The sequence below is a fragment of the Arachis stenosperma genome, chromosome 1 (genome assembly GCF_014773155.1).
Source record: "Arachis stenosperma cultivar V10309 chromosome 1, arast.V10309.gnm1.PFL2, whole genome shotgun sequence".
Lineage (NCBI taxonomy): Eukaryota > Viridiplantae > Streptophyta > Magnoliopsida > Fabales > Fabaceae > Arachis > Arachis stenosperma.
The window spans coordinates 97,450,932-97,468,890 of record NC_080377.1 but is presented as its reverse complement, the minus strand read 5'-3'; the positions used below and the strand labels follow the sequence as shown (position 1 = coordinate 97,468,890).

The 17,959-nt window shown below is 36.0% G+C and overlaps 1 pseudogene; it reads right to left on the bottom strand.

The window, feature by feature from the left end:
- Positions 1–559: 559 nt before the first annotated feature.
- Positions 560–2,210, bottom strand: LOC130982538 (uncharacterized; annotated as a pseudogene).
- Positions 2,211–17,959: the final 15,749 nt, after the last annotated feature.

Here is a 17,959-nt window from a genome sequence, read left to right as displayed (position 1 = left end):
CAAATTAGAATTTGACCTAAATATTAAAACCAAAATAATAATAAAAAAATAGAAGACAGAAGACACCAAGAAAAATTGATACATAAAATCTAGATAATCATGTTAAAGTAATTATGATTGATGATATTTTTTTCTAATAGGTAATTATGAAATTATTTCTTAATAAATTTTTACCTTATTAACAAATAGTATAGTATAATAATTAATTTTAATAAATAAAAAATATTTTTATATGTATTGATATGTTTTATATTCATTTTAAAGTAAAAGATTATACTTGCCATTCTCAAAATACTATGTATTAAAATATATTTATGTATATATATACAAATATACTCTACATTTATAAAGCGTATGAATACTCTTCTTTCATAACATCTTTAATATTCATTTAATAGAATCTAATCGTCCATAAAAAATGGTGCATCTAGTGCACACAAAATGGTTGAAACGATATTAGACATACCCCAAAGAAGATGTCCCTCTCTAAAGAAAACGTACACCAAAACAAAACTATAAATAACACATATAAGATTAGAAAATACAACAAAAAACTACATTATATCTTATCAAAAACTTTCTTAAATACAACATTTTCAGTCCTGGTAGGATCAACTAATCCTTCATAACAAAGTAAAATCTTCAGACCGTTTCTATTCCTAACTTGGGAAAGAGCTACATAAAGTTGACTGTGACAAAACACAGGACGACGCAAGAACAAACCGACTGTTGATAATGTCTGACCCTGACTTTTGTTGATTGTCATCGTAAACGACAAAGAAACTAGGAATTGACGGTGTTAGAATTTAAATAGTATAACCGTATCACTGGGAATCAAATTCATTCTGGTGATAAAAACTTTATCCCCAACATTGCTACCAGAAACAATATCCACACCGATCACATTTTTCCCTAGATCTCACACAACAAGTCGAGTCCCATTACACAAACCCCCAGCTGGATCAACATTCCTCAACAAAATAATAGGCACGCCTATTTCCAACTTCAAGAATAATTAGGTAGACCAGAACACCTAATCTAGTTCAAGAATTCAACATTTATCCAATCAACTTCAACATCAGAATAGGCATCACTACCACATATTGAATCAGCACTGAGATAATTTTTCTCCTCACCAGGCAACAAGTCAACTATATAATTGTTTATCTCTTCAACATTCTCGACAATCGGAGCCAATATTGCCCTATCCTGGAAAAAGCTTGGATCACGAAAATTCTAAACCAAATTCGGATAGATTGTATTTACAATATCTTCCACTGGGTTTTCCAAAATAGGAATGATTAGATCAAAAGGAATATCAACAAGAAGTTTGTCATTGACCAGAGTTCCACATAGACCTTCACCGATATGAAGTATCCAATCTGAAAACGACCTTAACTCTTGAGCAGTTGATTGTTCCAATCCACTTGCTAACCTCATATTTTTGGTCAATCGCAAAACTCTACAGTATTTCCAGAGGACAGAAGAATTTATGGACGCCATCACAATCTCAACACGAGAACCTTTTGGAATAACTGGCAAGACCTGCCTGAAATCACCACCAAGAACGACCACCTTCCCACCAAAAGGTAAATCTTTATTCCTATCAGAGACCGAAACCATTATATCTCGCAACGTCCTATCGAGCACTTCAAATGCTAATTTGTTAGTTATCGGTGCCTCATCCAAAATAATCAAATCGGCCAACCGGACTACCTCGACTTTTGGACTATCCTTCTTAATCTGACAAACAGTATCTTCAGTCAGCTCAACAGGAATATTGAACATAGAATGCGCTGTTTTACCACCAGGTAACAATAGAGAAGCAATACCACTAGAAGCAACGTTTATAACAATCTTTTTCTCAGATTGCAATCTAGCTGACAAAACTCTGTATAAAAAAGTTTTTCCAGTGCCACCAAACCCGTAGACAAAAAAAATTCATGCTTCTTATTCGAAACACAATCAATAATTTTATCGTAGACCACCCTCTGTTCTTCATTTAACTTGGAGACATTTGCATCGTGCTCACGAGTCAAAGAAACAGTATCATACTGCAACTCACGCAACAGCATCAAATTGCTAAATTGAGAGACTAAAGAGTTATTAGAAACCGGCATGCCAGCATAATTTCTCAATGATTTTCCATTACTCTGTAATAGTTTCTCAATCTCCAACAAACAAAATGCTTGCAACTCGTCCTGACTCATCGTTAGATCTACGTTTAATGATAATTAATAAAATATTATCACCATAATATGATTTCTGTACTATGTTCATGCGTGTGTGCCTGCCTGTCATATAATAAATTCATGATGAACAAAATTCTTACCGGGATATTATAGCTCATGTCTTCTGCGATAAAGAATATCATCAGACAAATAAGCCCAAGTTTGTTCCCAAACTGACAGAGGTCTTCCCATGGAACCAGATAGCAACAACATCACAAAAAGCCTCCTTAGCTGTGCAGCTGACGCTAACTCGATGACTTCCTTAATAGTAGAAACATACTCCTTATCATCTATCAAGAATCCCATGGTGGAACATGCCTCTTGAAATGTATCATAAGTAACACCATTCACGGTTCCTATACTTCAAAAACTGGTACAACCTCTCTGCACATTCAAAAGCATCCGCATGTAGAAAAGTTCACCAGATGAGGGATGAGCGAAACTCAATCTTCCAATTGAGAATCCCCTCTGTCTTGGCTTCCACTCCCTGCTATTCGAACAATAGACAAATTTTCCTGGATATTCAATATATGTTAAAGACCGCCCCTCTGGGAACCGCCTGTTGGCCATCATCCAACCCGTAAACATCGTCAGCAAATCTTTGTTCCGCAAATAAACATGAGTAGTGATATCAGCATCATCGAATACAACATGTTGCTGGTTCGGCAAGTGAAAAGTCAACCTCTTTATTGCCGGCCATCTATGATGAATATCATAAGCAAAAATTCTCCACATGGATTCAGACGGTGACAAATGACGACAATCGTAATACTGTTTGATCTCATCAACCACCTGAGAAGATTCAAGAACATCATATGTTTCTCCAACAGTTGCAGTCACCCGATCTGGACCCTTATTGACATACTTAAAAAGATACTTAATCACATTTGACTTGTTACAAAACTCAAGATTTATGTGAGCTTGATATTTCATTAACAGCAGTGGATTATAGGGCACAACAAATCTGTTATCAATATCAACATCGTTGATTTTCAGTGTGACACCCGTATTACGATGTCTATATATTAGATAGCCATCCTCATCAAAGCTCGTTTGGTCAATGAATCTTTTTAGATAAAATTTTAAGCACTTACTATCTTTCATGCAAGGAGAACTCGGTCTAAGTCGACCGCAGGGACCATGGATCATGTACTTGGTGACGACCTTATAAAGAGATAGAATATTCTGGGGATTGGGTAGCTCGGCACAGATGAATTCACTAACAATTTCAACACTTTGTAAGTTATTTTCCACATTAAGCCAAAGTAACATGTGTGCATGCGATAGACATCTTTTTTGGAACTCAATAGTAAACATACCTAAAAATACAAAAACATCCTAAAGAACCCAGACAACTACATGTCTGAAGACAACAGACAGAGATTGAGATGCTAAGTGAGAAAAGAACATACATGCATTAAGTAGACCAAAAAACACACCTTCCTTGAGATCACTAAGGAGGCACTTCAACTTGGCATGAAATACACGACAAGAGATATCAGGACGATCAACGATGGGAATTCACTCTCGCTCTGTAAACCACTAAAATTCAGGCCAATTTGGATTACATGTAATAGTGAGAAATAAATCTGGATAGCCAAAATATTTATAAATTGCCATGGCATCCTGACAACGGTTAAACATATAACGTCTACCACCAGTGAAGGAAGAAGGCAAAATGATTTATGTCCCGATTGAAGAAGCTTCGTCATCGCCACGACGCATAGCCTCTTCTATTCCTTGAAGGACTTCTCCTCTAATTGTACTTTGCTTTATTCTAATCTCATGCAACCTCTGGGACTCAATCATGGTGAAACAATCAACAACAAATTGCTGAAATAACCGTCTACACTTGTGAATAATTCCATCTTTGTGTTCCGTAATCTGGAGACAAAAACATATGAATTCCCTAAGGGAAACCCTTGTTCTCCTTCCAGGAACATATACAGGCTATTCACCTCGATAACCAATGTTCAGCTGGTAACCATCCTCGCCATATGAAAACAACAAAAGATACTGTAAGGGCCAATACAGAGCATGAGTTTCATAAATACGTTGCAACTGACCACCAGTAGATCGAACAATAATGTCACAGCCATGATCCGACGAATCAAAATCTCTAACAATCAAAGCAGCAACTTCATCGCAAGAAGGAGCATTGTAAATTCTTCGATCAACCTTCCTTTGCGAATACAACTTCAAAGAGAAAATCTCAAATAGATGACACTGATAAAATTCTCTGACTCTTTGAAATGACTGTGCTATGACATTATGAGTATCGATCATTTGCAACAACTTAGCTATCAATTCTTTATCTATCTCAGATGTTTGCCTAAAAGAAATATAAATTAACCACAAAGATATATTTAAAAACCATACAGAATACAAATCTCATATATTTTGATATATCGTTATTAGCAAAAAAAGACCAATAAGACTTTAAACGGGAACAAAATATAGTATAACTATCAGATCACAGCTATAAACCTGTTTTCCAATACAAATAACACTAAAACATCAAGAAAATACAATAAAAAGACTGAGCAACAAAATATCAAACACACATACCCAAAGATTCTATGCCTATGCATTATCTCATGCTGAGTGTCGTATATATATATATAACTGGGCAAATTTAGGCTTCTAACCAGGATCTGGAAGCAAACTTCTAATCCGATGATAATTTTGACCACTTATTATAAACTGCGGTGGACCCTCCCATCATTCACTGAATCCAATACCTTACCGCCAAGAGACGTGAAAGCAAACATACTATTATAAGATCGAATATTTTTTTGGAAGTACAAACTCTTGCTATCATGTCCGTTAATCAAATTATATAACAGATCTGGGGGCTTTCGGAGATAAGGTAACTGAATTTTTCCTTTTGAGCAACAAACAGTAAAAATAGGATGATTAACTGTAGAGTCTCTTTCAACACATTTTAATAACCAAAAACACGCGCCACAAAGTGAACATTCATAGTTAGGATCACCAACATCAAGGCAACCTGGCAAAGATAAAGTCGAAAAAAATATGCACAACAACAAAAGAATTTCATCTCAATTATGTGGCACAAAATATATTCAACATAAAATGAACAAACCATTAGCATATAGATATAATATAGAGTAAATACTTGACTCCTTTAAATTTTGTCAAAAAAATGTATCACAAAACACTACTATTTTACACTGATTGAATAATATCTCATCAGAGAAGCATAATGGAATCTTTTAGCACTAAGCAAATAAGAATAATATTTTACTATCCTTGAATAATAAATACTTTAATAAAGAGAACATACCTTATATCTCACTTTGCAAGAACAGAGGATGATCAATAATAAAACCAACTTGACTGAATGAATTTATCGAAGGATCATATATTTTTGATTGGTCTATATCATCCATTTTGATTTAAAATAACACAAACTTATGTAAATATATATTCGACAACAGAAAAAAAATTAATGATGAAATAAGAAACCAATTAATTATCTAATAATCAGCATCCAAATTGAACATTAAAAATGTAATAAACTATGAAAACCAATAAAAATTAATCGTTGATTTATCAAATAACCTATTCCAAATAAAGCTAAATGCACATCTAAGAACAATTTGATTTGTGCTAACATTAGAATAAACTTTGTTTCATTAATTGAATCACTCATACTAACTATCAAGGTTCAAATTAAATAATCTAAATTACTATTAGAATTATGTTGTATTTTTTTGAGACTTTAATGACTCAATTGGTCAATAGAATGTTGTAAACTTTTGAACCAGGTGCCTATATTTTTTTTACTTGAATTGAGTCATTCCACAATTTTTTTTTTCTGAATTGGCTCCCAAGAATTTCCTTTTCTTTTAATTGAATCCATCCACCATATTGTTTGTTGTAAACATCTCCTTATACAATTGACCGAATCACTATCAAGGGAGGGATAATTGAAAAAACTAAAAAATATTTGACGGACAGAACTAAAAGAAAAATTATTTATATGGAACTAATATAAGATTTCCAAAAATTAGTGGAACCCATAGTATAGTTAAATTTTTTTAAGATACAACTATTGATTATGACATCAAAGTAAGAAAGTTTCAACAAATACTCATTGTCTATTATTTAAGTAGAAAAGTTAATTAATTAACTGATTACATAAATCTAATTACATAACCAAAAAACCCTTCATATTGTCCAAAACAAGAATAAACACTAATTAAACAATTTAATAACCTCTATTACTTGTGTATGTTTAAAACAACTATATAAATTAAACCTATCTACTGATCTAAATGATTCCATAAACAATTTTATAATTGCATTAATTATTTCAACAAGATAAGCAACTGGTCAGGCATACGCTAGCTAATCTAATTACCTTCAGTAACTGTGAGGTTTGAATCAATTATTAACTATTTTAATGACTTTCAGCCACGTAAACAACATAAAAAAAAATAATTTCGCGATTATGTTAGCTAATTTAATGCACAGTTTAAAACAAGGACTTCTATAATAACTTTTCGAACACAAAATAACTTATTTAAAAGTTGTTATTAATAAAAGTCCTTATATTTTAAATCCTTTTTCTAAAAGAACTTATTTATGAAGTTTAGACAAAGTGGCCCTGATAGTTAAAATAAACCTTTTAGGTGTAAAAGTGTAGAAAAACAATAATAAATCAACAAACCAATCTGTTATTAGATATAATTCATAAGAACTTAAAATATAATTTAACAAAAACAAAATTAGACAGGGATAAAATACTTAAAGATAATATTATACCTGACAAAACAAAATTTGAACTCTGATTATCATTTTGGGACATCTCAACTAAATTTTCTAAAAAATAAAAGCAAACAGAAACATTGGAATAATATAAAAAATAGAATTAATAAGAACACAAAGATTAACTACAAAAATATAAATAGAGCAATAAAAATTACCCAAATAATCATTCAAAGAGAGAGCAGGGATCGAGGAATCGAGGACCTCTAAAACATTACAAAACAAAAATAAATTACAAAGACTCCTATAGATATCAAATCACTAAAAGTTGGAGCAAAAAACACTAAAAGTATCACGACGGTCAATTTAGTACTGACCTCTTGCATTTCGATGGTGACTTTGAGTTCGCTTTCTTTTCAAAGAATCCCGCCTATATTCTCTAGCACAAACAGAATTATGAGACATCTTTGTTACTCGTGCTAAACAAAACAAGAGGTTGAAACATAAATCGCAAGAACTACCCCTAATTCACTCCCAAAAATACATCACATTGTTAAGTTCCTATAAGCAAGAGGTAAGAAAAAGGTAGGGGAAAGGGGTGGCTGGGAAGAGAACCTGTGAAACACATCAACAAAGAACTTATATAACCATGCACACCTTTGATAATGCAGAACATAAAAAAATAAAGTATTATAATCAACACCAATAACTAATTGAGATGAAAAGATAAAGTTGTACAACAATAAAGAAATAAAAATAAGAACTGCCCCATTTCATTAAAATACTGATAGTGATATACACAATTACATATGGCAATCTCTCCTATGATAAAGAGGATCCCAACATCTGACTACATATCCTAATATGTAACCTAAAGAGGGTACAACATTGAAAATGTGTCCAATCCCTAACAAAGTCACTATTACAAAAGGAGGAGTTGAGAATAGACCTAGTTGGCAGCTGACCTGAGCCAACACAAAAGGAAAACCCCTATATCTGACAATCCTATTTGTTGGACACAATCCAAAAAGGTCAAACCAAAATACCATCCAGCCAGCATCATTACATTTCGATGTATTTGAAATCACAAGCCTTCCTAAACACTTGTAGATATACTATATAAACTACATACACCTAGACACAACAGCTCAATACCACACATTAAATTAAACTCCATTAACATTAGCAATCTTGAACCCAGGCCCATCTACATCAGCAGCCGCCTCTTCAAATTGGGGATTCAGATTTCTCTTACCCTTGGAAGTGACAACATGATTCTCATGAATAAGCTTCTCTCCATATTGGGAAGGTGCATCAATAACATGGGACAACACCTCCTATGACAAAGAAATTAACAAAAGCTACGAAAGTCACTCAAGAAATGCAAAATCCATTTAGAAACAGCACACATAGTAAGGAGCAAAAAATATTATATAATAGCACCTGAGTTTCTTTTTCTGGTGAGCTAAGCAATATATCCAGTTCAGCAGAAAGATCATCACTAACAGTATCATTGCTGGGTGTTTTCTCATCTTTTCCATGTTCACCATTAATTAAGGAAGCAAACTCAGTCCCTCGGAAAACAGCAGGCTATTTTTCAGCCAGAAAATCAATAAGAACTGGGGATTTAGATAAAACCCCAGAAGACTTACCACTAACTTTCTCACTTTTGATAAAAGTCTATGATTACTCCTTCTTAATACCAATATCACCTTCTCCACAGGGAATAGATTTATGTAAATCAGGCTCCTATTCATATGCCACAACAGTTTAATAATACATAAGACCATAAGAAAAATTCACCACAGCACAATAAAAAAAAGGAACAAAACATGAATTCACACAATCTAAAAATAATTATATGTATATGTGACCTTTTTTGGAGTAGACTCATCATCAGCAGCATAATTCAGAAGCTCAAACATGGCAATAATGGTGGGATCATCACATATTCTCCTAACTCGGAAAGTGCTATAAAATGTATCATGTGGCACTCCTTTGGTATCAATCTTCAGCAGTAACTTCTTTCCAATGAGCCGTTGGAATATGGGAGGATAAGTATCCCGACATACAAGCTATTTTGAAAGTAATACATAACAAATACAGAGTTTAAATAACAGATATCACATCCCACAAAGTGAAGAATACACAAAAGAAAACTAAAAACATACACTTGCATCTCTTTGAATTTCGGTAAACAAGTCAACACATGATTTCTTAAGCAAATAAGATGCCTCGCGATCGAAGAGAAGGAAAATACCTTCCCCACTATGATCTTGAAGTGTTATTTTAATTTTAAATCTGCAGAGAGAAAAAAAGAACACAATGATTCAAAATAAATAATACCAAGAAACATTATTTTTATAAACAATCCACAAGACAAAATGAAAAGACATTTTGAACAAAATTACTGACCTTGGAGTCACATTAGTTATGTGCTTCAAACAAAAATCACAGTAACATGCACCATTTTGAGGATAGATACCCTTTTCACACACACAAGCAGAATACCACCAACCTCCATCCTCAACAATACCTTGGATTGTACCAAAAATGATAAAAGAACCCTCGTATGCAATGGGCATTAAAAAATTTGTTAATAATATGAATGAAAAAACAGATCTGGACATTATTCTTTGATTTTCTTTTCCAGTTCATTTGTGTATAAAATAAACATAAACACAACTAACTCAAAAGAAGACAACCTCATTGTTATCTTGAAGCTCTTCAATAGTGCATTTTCTAGTTAAACGCATGAAATCATCTTTCAAGGAGACAACTTTACCCTCATTTGTAATAAACAGTGACTGGGTACCATTGACACCTTGCTCAACCATACTAAAAAAATGATGCAAACACTTGTACTTGTTACTCCAGATTGGTTCTAAATAAAGAGGTTAATAAGAATCAGCAAAATAAGCCATGCGAACCTCTGCCTGAATTCAATAACTTCAGAAAGATCAGGATTAAATAACATTTGAGTGGCATACATCACCTTTTGAAGGCCTACTTGACCTACACAGCAACACAGAAAGAGTCTAGCAAAGTTTATTGGAGACAACACCTAGAGTAGCAATGAGATGTATAGAAAATAAACAATGTACCCCTAAAGAACTTGACTTTTGCAAGTTGAATGACTACAACAGGCTGCTCCACATAGCCAGAGGCAAAAATGATTTACTTGATTAACATAGTCCCAAAATAATGCACAGTGCATTGTAAGACTGAAACTCAAAACATGACAAAGAATGAAAAAAATAAGGAAAAAAGATGATTAAAACATAAAGAGAAACCAGGAGAAATGACTCAATCAACATACTCTTTTGAAGTTAATTCCAGCACAATCATTTTCACAATTTTCCCCTCTTTTGCATATTCTTTCTCTTCTCCCACTGAAGTTAAAAGACCAATGACATCTATTCCAAATAAACACAACATATTAAATATTCAAAGCATTTGTTAAAAAAACTTGAATAACAGCAGACCAAGAAGATAGACACACCAACTAAAAAATCATATTCTTGGGTCATGTTCAGCAGCTCAGAAAAAAGTAACATGTTGAATCAAGTCTTAGGGATAACATCTTCATCAACAGCTACAACAGTGGTTCGGTGAAGGAAAATCAATTTGAATTCATGAGAAGTTGCTCTATAGCTACCATGATTTGACATAACAGTAAAGTATGCCATTCTATAAACTTGACCTTCAACTATATGATCCCTAAGCCTATTAAGGAGTGGTTTCTTAACTGTAGTTTAAATTTTTTCACACTGGAAATCCAACAAAAGAACAAAATCAGATTAGTGAAACACATAATTTAAACTTGAAAACTAAAAAAAAACAACTAACACCATATTTAAAAGAGAAGCCAATAGGGGCTAACATGCTCATCAAGGAGAATCATCTCCATTGTGTTAGGAATCTCATGGTTACCAAAAGAAGGTACAACCCAAAGCCTTAGAACCCTAACTTTCAACCTCCAAGCCTCTCTAGGAGGATGCATCTTGGAAATCATATCAAATGGAGGAGGCATTGCAGGGGAAAGAAAGGAGATAAACAGAATTGATGAAATTGATAAAAATGTGAACAAAAAAATCTGAAATAGACAAAGTTTAGGAGGAAATAGAACACAGCAGAATGTTTGTGCATTGAATGTGGTTCACCAACCATCCTTTTATAGAAAAAATCCAGCACACAAGGCTCACCTTTTTTAATTCAAATTGAGGATGGAAATGGAGGGAAAACAAAATCTGAGTCCATATGCATCTCCATTCAATGGCATAGAGACAAGCTAATCATAGGACCAAAACCTGAACCGACACAAAAACAGAAAAAAAAAGGTGAAACTTTCAAAAAATCAACAAATAGAGACCAAAAATTGGGATATCACACCATACCTACTACAATGCCCCTACATGTCATTATACGATAGGAAAGGCAGTCATCAACTATCCCAAACAATGATTCTACTCATGGCAATGAGAGTTGGTAAATGTCTTAGGTAGGGATACATTAGAAACAGTAGCTGAATGGGAAAAAAGTATAGACAAACATCAATAAAAATCTGTCAATCACATTAACATTCATAAAATGGATGAGAATGATACCTAATACCTTGAACAGGAAGGAATGGAATTGGGAATGTAAAACATGAAGGGGAATGGCATAAACATATTCCTTTATCAAAGAAACAAACAAATTCATGACAATCAGCTCGACTTCTTTGCAAGAGTTGAAATATACAGCAACTTTTGCATAACCGATAAAGGATTGAAATGCAACTGAGTTGACTAACAAAAGGTTTCATCAGATGCAAATAAATCAGCAAGAAGTTATGAATCAAGTCCTATTAATCACATCACCACTCATCAAATAGATTATATAGTAGATTATATAGAAGAGAATTCCCCAGTGACACAAACAGTGCAGAAAACACGAACCCAGAATCAAACCAAGTCAGATAAGAGAAGTTGATTCTGAATGCAAAAAAAATTATAAATTGCTGCATTCAGCCCAAACAACTCAAAGGGATTAGTGAATGAGAATGGAAATTCAAATACAAAACTTGATTAGGAGAGAATAAAAATCAGAAACTTTCAACAAATTAACAAATAGGGACCAAAAATTGAGATATCACACCATACCTACTACAGTGCACCTACATGTCATTATACCATAGGGAAGGCTGTCATCAACTACCCGAAACAATGATTCTACTCATGGAAATGAGAGTTGGTAAATGTGTTAGGTAGGGATACATTGGAAACAGCAGATGAATCAGGAAAAAAGTATAGACAAACATGAATAAAAATCTGTCAATCACATCAACATTCATGAAACGGATGAGATTGAAACCTAATACCTTGAACAGGAAGAAATGTAATTGGGAACGAAAAACTTGAATGGGAGTGGCATAAGCATATTCCTTTATCAAAGAAGCAAACAAATTTATGACAATCACCTATACTTCTTTGCAAAAGCTGAAATATACAGCAACTTTTGCATAACCAATAAAGGATTGAAATGCAACTGAGTTGTCTAACAAAAGGTTTTATCATATGCAAATAACTGAGCAAGAAGCTATCAATCAAGTCCTATCAATCACATCACCACTGATCAAATAGATTATATAGTAGTAGTAAATTATATAGAACAGAATTTCCTAGTGACACAAACAGTGCAGAAAATAGTATGAAAACTCAATGGATTTTTTGAATATACACAAAGTAAAAAATTAAAAATAGATTCATTAATTTTTGAACAATCTGACAGAAACTTCCAAAGAATGTAACCAAGAACATGAACCAATAATCAAACCAAGCCAGATAAGAGAACATGAGTCTGAATGAAGAAAAAATTAAAAATTAGTACATTCAACCCAAACAAGTCAAAGGCATTAGTGAATGAGAATGGAAATTCAAATGAAAAACTCGAATAGGAAAGAATGAAATTGGAAAACTTTCAAGAAACCAACAAATAGGGACCAAAAATTGAGATATCAACCATACCTACTACAGTGCACCTATATGTCATTATACCATAGGGAAAGAAGTCATCAACTATCCCAAACAATGATTCTATCGATAGCAATGAGAGTTTCTAAATGTGTTAGGTAGGCATACATTCGAAATAGCAGCTGAATGGAAAAAAAAGTATAGACAAACATCAATAAAAATCTGTCAATCACATCAACATTCATGAAACAAATGAGATTGAAACCTAATACCTTGAAGAGGAAGGAATGGAATTGGGAATGAATTGAAATGCAAGTGAGTTGACTAACAAAAGGTTTCATCAGATGCAAATAAATCAGCAAAAAGCTATGAATCAAATCCTATCAATCACATCACCACTCATCAAATATATTATATAGTAGATTATATAGAAAAGAATTCCCAATGACACAAACAGTGCAGAAAACAGTATAAAAACTCAATGGATTTGTTGAATATACACAAAGTAAAAAATTAAAAATAAATTCATCAATTTTCAAAGAATCTGACAGAAACTTCCAAACAATGTATTCAAGAACATGAACCCAGAAACAAACCAATTCAGATAAGAGAACATGATTCTGAATGCAGATAAAATTATAAATTGCTACATTCAGCCCAAACAATTCAAAGGGATTAGTGAATGAGAATGAAAATTAAGATGCAAAACTTGAATATGAGATAATCATATTGGAAACGCAAAACTTGAATAGGAGAAGCTGGGTCTATAAACTGACTTTGATGAAAAAACTATGTCAACCACATCACCATGGAGAAAGTAGATTAGGTAGAAACCCCATACCTAGAAGATGATTCAGAAAACCAAACCCATGATCAATAAATATAAGAAAAGGTAAGTGTTCCGAGGGTTACCTGAAACGTGTAGCTCGGTCGTCTGAAGAGGTCCGAGATGGGGACTCGGTGACCCGAGCTGGGTGTGCAGAACGGTTGGTGGTTGTACCTGCAATGACACTCCGATGCTTAAGTTAGCATGGGTCAAAACAGATATGTGTAGATTTGGAATGAATTCCATACCTGGGTGCTCCAGTGTATTTATAGTAGTTGGCAATGATCTTCCCTGGATAAGATATTCTTATCTTATCTTATCTTTGGGAGTTTATCTCTATCTTTGTGGAACCGCCTTTTCCAGGCCTTTTCGGCCTTTAGGTTTGGGCTGCGTTCCTTTTGATGGGCCTTCCTTGTGACCGGCTTTGAGCTCTTTGTCCGAGGTCCGACTTTTAGGTGTGAGCTTTAGGACAAGGTCGGACCTCTTGCGGATTTACCGAGTTGGAGGACCCCGGTCAGGGTATGAACAGTGCCCCTGCCCGAGTTTCGTCCTTTTTTTTTTTTTTGGGGAGGTCGTGCTCGGGCATAGTGGTCTTTTTTTGTTTTTCAAATTTCAAAATGGCCGTTTCCTGCATTTATTGCATTTTACCGTTTTTCCTCGATTTCCGTTCAGGCTCTGTGAAGGCTTTATTTATTGCTCCCTTTTTCCTTTCTGCGTTTGTTCTTTTTATGCCTTCAAAGGTGCCGCTTCTTCTTTCCCTTTGTTTGCTTTTCCGAATCTTTCTTTGTGTTTCTTTTAAATTTCCAGCGTTTCCTTTGTGCCGTCGTTTGTTCTACTTGCTTCGGAGCTCTTTGCCTTCGCTTTTTCTTTCAGGTTTGTTTCCGTGTTTCTCTTTTCCTGTGATCATATGCTTCTGATCTTTGTGTGGCTCTGTTTATTTCTTTTTCTTTATGCCTGGGTTGCCCCAAAAGAGGTGCCGCCATTGCTGTTTTGTTTTTATATGGGGGGGGGGGGCTCTTTTTTGTTCCCCGGTGTCTTTGTTCTGCATTGCCCCACTTCTTGTGAGGTCTTTGTTTCTCGCTTTGCTGAATGGGTTTTCGTGCTCGTCTTCTTTGTGTGATTTTTTGCTTGCCGTTGTATTCTTCTTTGTAGGTAAGAAATTTATGTCTCGAAAGGTTCTTCAAGCGATGTCGACTAAAATTCCATGTGGTCTTGATTGGGTAGACCCTCTTCCTCTAAGAGTCCTTACCGTGGTAGATTCTGAGTACTTAGTTAGGTTCCGTAGGCATTGTAGCATATGTGAAAATAGAGAGTCTGAGAGGGATTATGAACTAGTAGCCCCGGATCCCGAGGAGAGAGTGTGCTTCCCGCCTTTAGAGAGTTCCGAGAAGCTTTTCTTTTATGCTTATGACTGTTTTTTCTCTAAGCTGGGCGTCCGACTTCCCTTTACCGATCTGGAATCCGAGGTGTTATGGTCTTGTAATCTTGATCCCACGCAGCTCCATCCAAATTCTTGGGCATTTTTAAAGCTTTTTCAACTTTTGTGTCAGTTCTTGGGCGTTGCTCCCTCTATTTCTCTTTTTTCCTACCTGTTTGTGTTGACGAAGCCAGGGTCGGGTGGAGGGAAGGTATCTTGGGTTTCCTTTAGGGCTAACCAGGGAAGGAAGTTTTGCACCCTGTATGATGAGTCTTTTCACGATTTTAAGAACTTCTATTTCAAGGTCCGGGCTGCTGGAGATGTCCGACCTTTCTTTTTAGATGAGAGTGGGGAGCCTTCTTTTCCTCTTTGTTGGCAGGAGAAAGTAGTGTCTACTAAGTATACCCTTGAGAGTCTAGATGAGGTGGAGCAGGCCTTTGTGGGTGTGGTAAGCAGTTTATGGGGTCGGGCACCTCACTTGGACACGAAGAAAATGTTGGGGGATCCAAGCCTTCTCCGTTCCGAGTTAGGTAGTTCCCGACCCTACGAGATTATCTTTTTAGTATTTTGGCTTTGCTTGTTTTTGTTTTGGTGGAATTTCTGTTTTGGTGATCCTTTTCTTTTATTTTTGCAGAGATGTCTTCTCAGGCGGATTCCATGAAGTACCTTCGTCGGACAAAGAAGTCCGTGGCTGCTCAAAATATCGAGGCTGGGGAGGCTTCTGCCCGATCTTCTCCGAAGAAGACTACTGTGGGTGTCACTACTCGGTCGAAGACTATTCCGACTCCCCAGTTTCGACCTATAAATCAGGATCCTCCAACCTCTGGAACTGGTAACTCTTCTCCTCCTTCGTCCTCGGGTCCTCCCCCCAAGAAGCAGAAGACCTCTCAAGAGTTTGTGGGTTTTAATGATAAAGATTTTGATGCTCTTGGTTGGGTTGAACAGCATGTCCTCCCTCAGACTTTTATTTCTACTGATGATGTGTCTATTGAGCGCCATTTTCAGTATATGGCGCGGAGCTGTGTCCGGATGGCTAGTCTTCATGCCGCTATTGCCCGGGAGTTCAAGAAATCCCCCATTGGTGCGACCAGTTCCCGACTTGAGAAAGCTCAGTCTGAGTTCGAGAGGATTAGTGAGCTGAAGGCTGCTAGGGTTGTTGAGCTGGAGGCGTCTTTGGAGAAGGAGAAAGCTAAAGCTACCGCAGCTGTGGCGGCAGCGAATTCATCCGAGGAGATGGCGAAGGTGGCGAAGGAGAGTTATACTCGGACATACGCCGAGCTTGTGGAGACAAAGGAGAGGTTGCAATCCGCTCAAGATGATTTTCGCGAGTTACAAGGACATGTGGCTAGGGGTATGGATGCTATGTTTGATAATTTGAAGGCTCAGGTCCGGGTTCTTGCTCCTGACCTGGACCTGAGTTTATTCAGTATGGATAATGTTGTCGTGGAGGGAAAGATCGTTCCTGCTCCCGATGAGGATGAGGTTCCGGTGTCTGACCCCAAAGTTCCGGTTGCGAACCCGACCTTACCTTTGGCCAGGGAGGAGTCTGGTGTGGAGGTTTCAAACCGAGATGACGGTGCTGTCAAGGCTGTCCCGATTTCTATGGTTCTTCCTCCGCAGCCTCCTACCGATGTGGAGTCCGGAAAGGATCTTGATTCCCTGTAATCCTTTGTCTTTGGTTGCTTGCCCGGCCTGTGGGCTCTTTTTTGGATGGTTTTTACTACCTGTTAATGCTTTGAACACCTTTTAGCTATTAGCTACTTGTAGTAACTTTTTAGCTTATTATGTGGTGTTTGTTCGCGTTTTGACTTTTAATTCTGCTTTATGCTTTTTAGTTGTTTTTGGATAACAACCTTTTAGCTAGCGCTTTTTGAAACTTTCCTTTCGTTTTTCGCTTGTACTTTTTAGTTGTTTTTGTATAACAACCTTTTAGTTAGCGTTTTCGAAATCTTTGTTTTCTTTGGCCGTTTGCCCTTTTTTCCTTTCTAGCCATCCCTTTGTTGGGTCCGACCTTGTTGTTGGTCGGCCTTTAAGTTATTTTTGTAACCTCTTTTATTTGGCCTTTTGAGCCTTTTCAGAGTTGCTTTATAACTTCTCACATTAATTTGAACCTCGTCGCTTTATCTTTGCCGACCTTGTGTGGTCTTTTGGCAATGATTTTTTGCGTTTTGTCGAGCATAAATTAATGCGCCTTGGCGGGATACTTTTCAGGATCGGTTTCATCATGAGGAAGAAGGAGAAGGAAAAAATTCGATTAGTATTGAAAAAGAAAGAATATTTACAGAGTGTTTACCCTTAGCTAGGTCGGGTGCTTTTCTTGTCCGGGTGTCTCATTAAAAAACCCTTGTAGGGAAAAAGAGTACACCTCGGTTTAAGTTTTTCTAGCTGTAGTATCGTCTTAGATTACAGGCGTGCCAGGCCCTGGGCAACTCATTGCCTTCTAGGTCGGATACTTTGTAATAGCCTGTTCCTAAGACTTCTGTTACCTTGTAGGGCCCTTTCCAATTTGCAGCTAGCTTCCCTTCCCCCGACTTTTGTGTTCCGATGTCATTTCGGATCAGAATCAGGTCGTGAATTGAGAAGCTTCGTTTTATTACTTTCTGATTGTATCTGAGGGCCGTTCGCCGTTTTAAGGCTTCTTCTCGGATCCGGGCTTTTTCTCGAACCTCGGGGAGGAGGTCGAGTTCTTCCCTTTGTGCCTGTGGGTTACCTTCTTCGTTGTAGAAGATGACTCTGGGTGACCCTTCATCTATTTTGATAGGAATCATCGCCTCCATCCCGTAAGCTAGTCGGAATG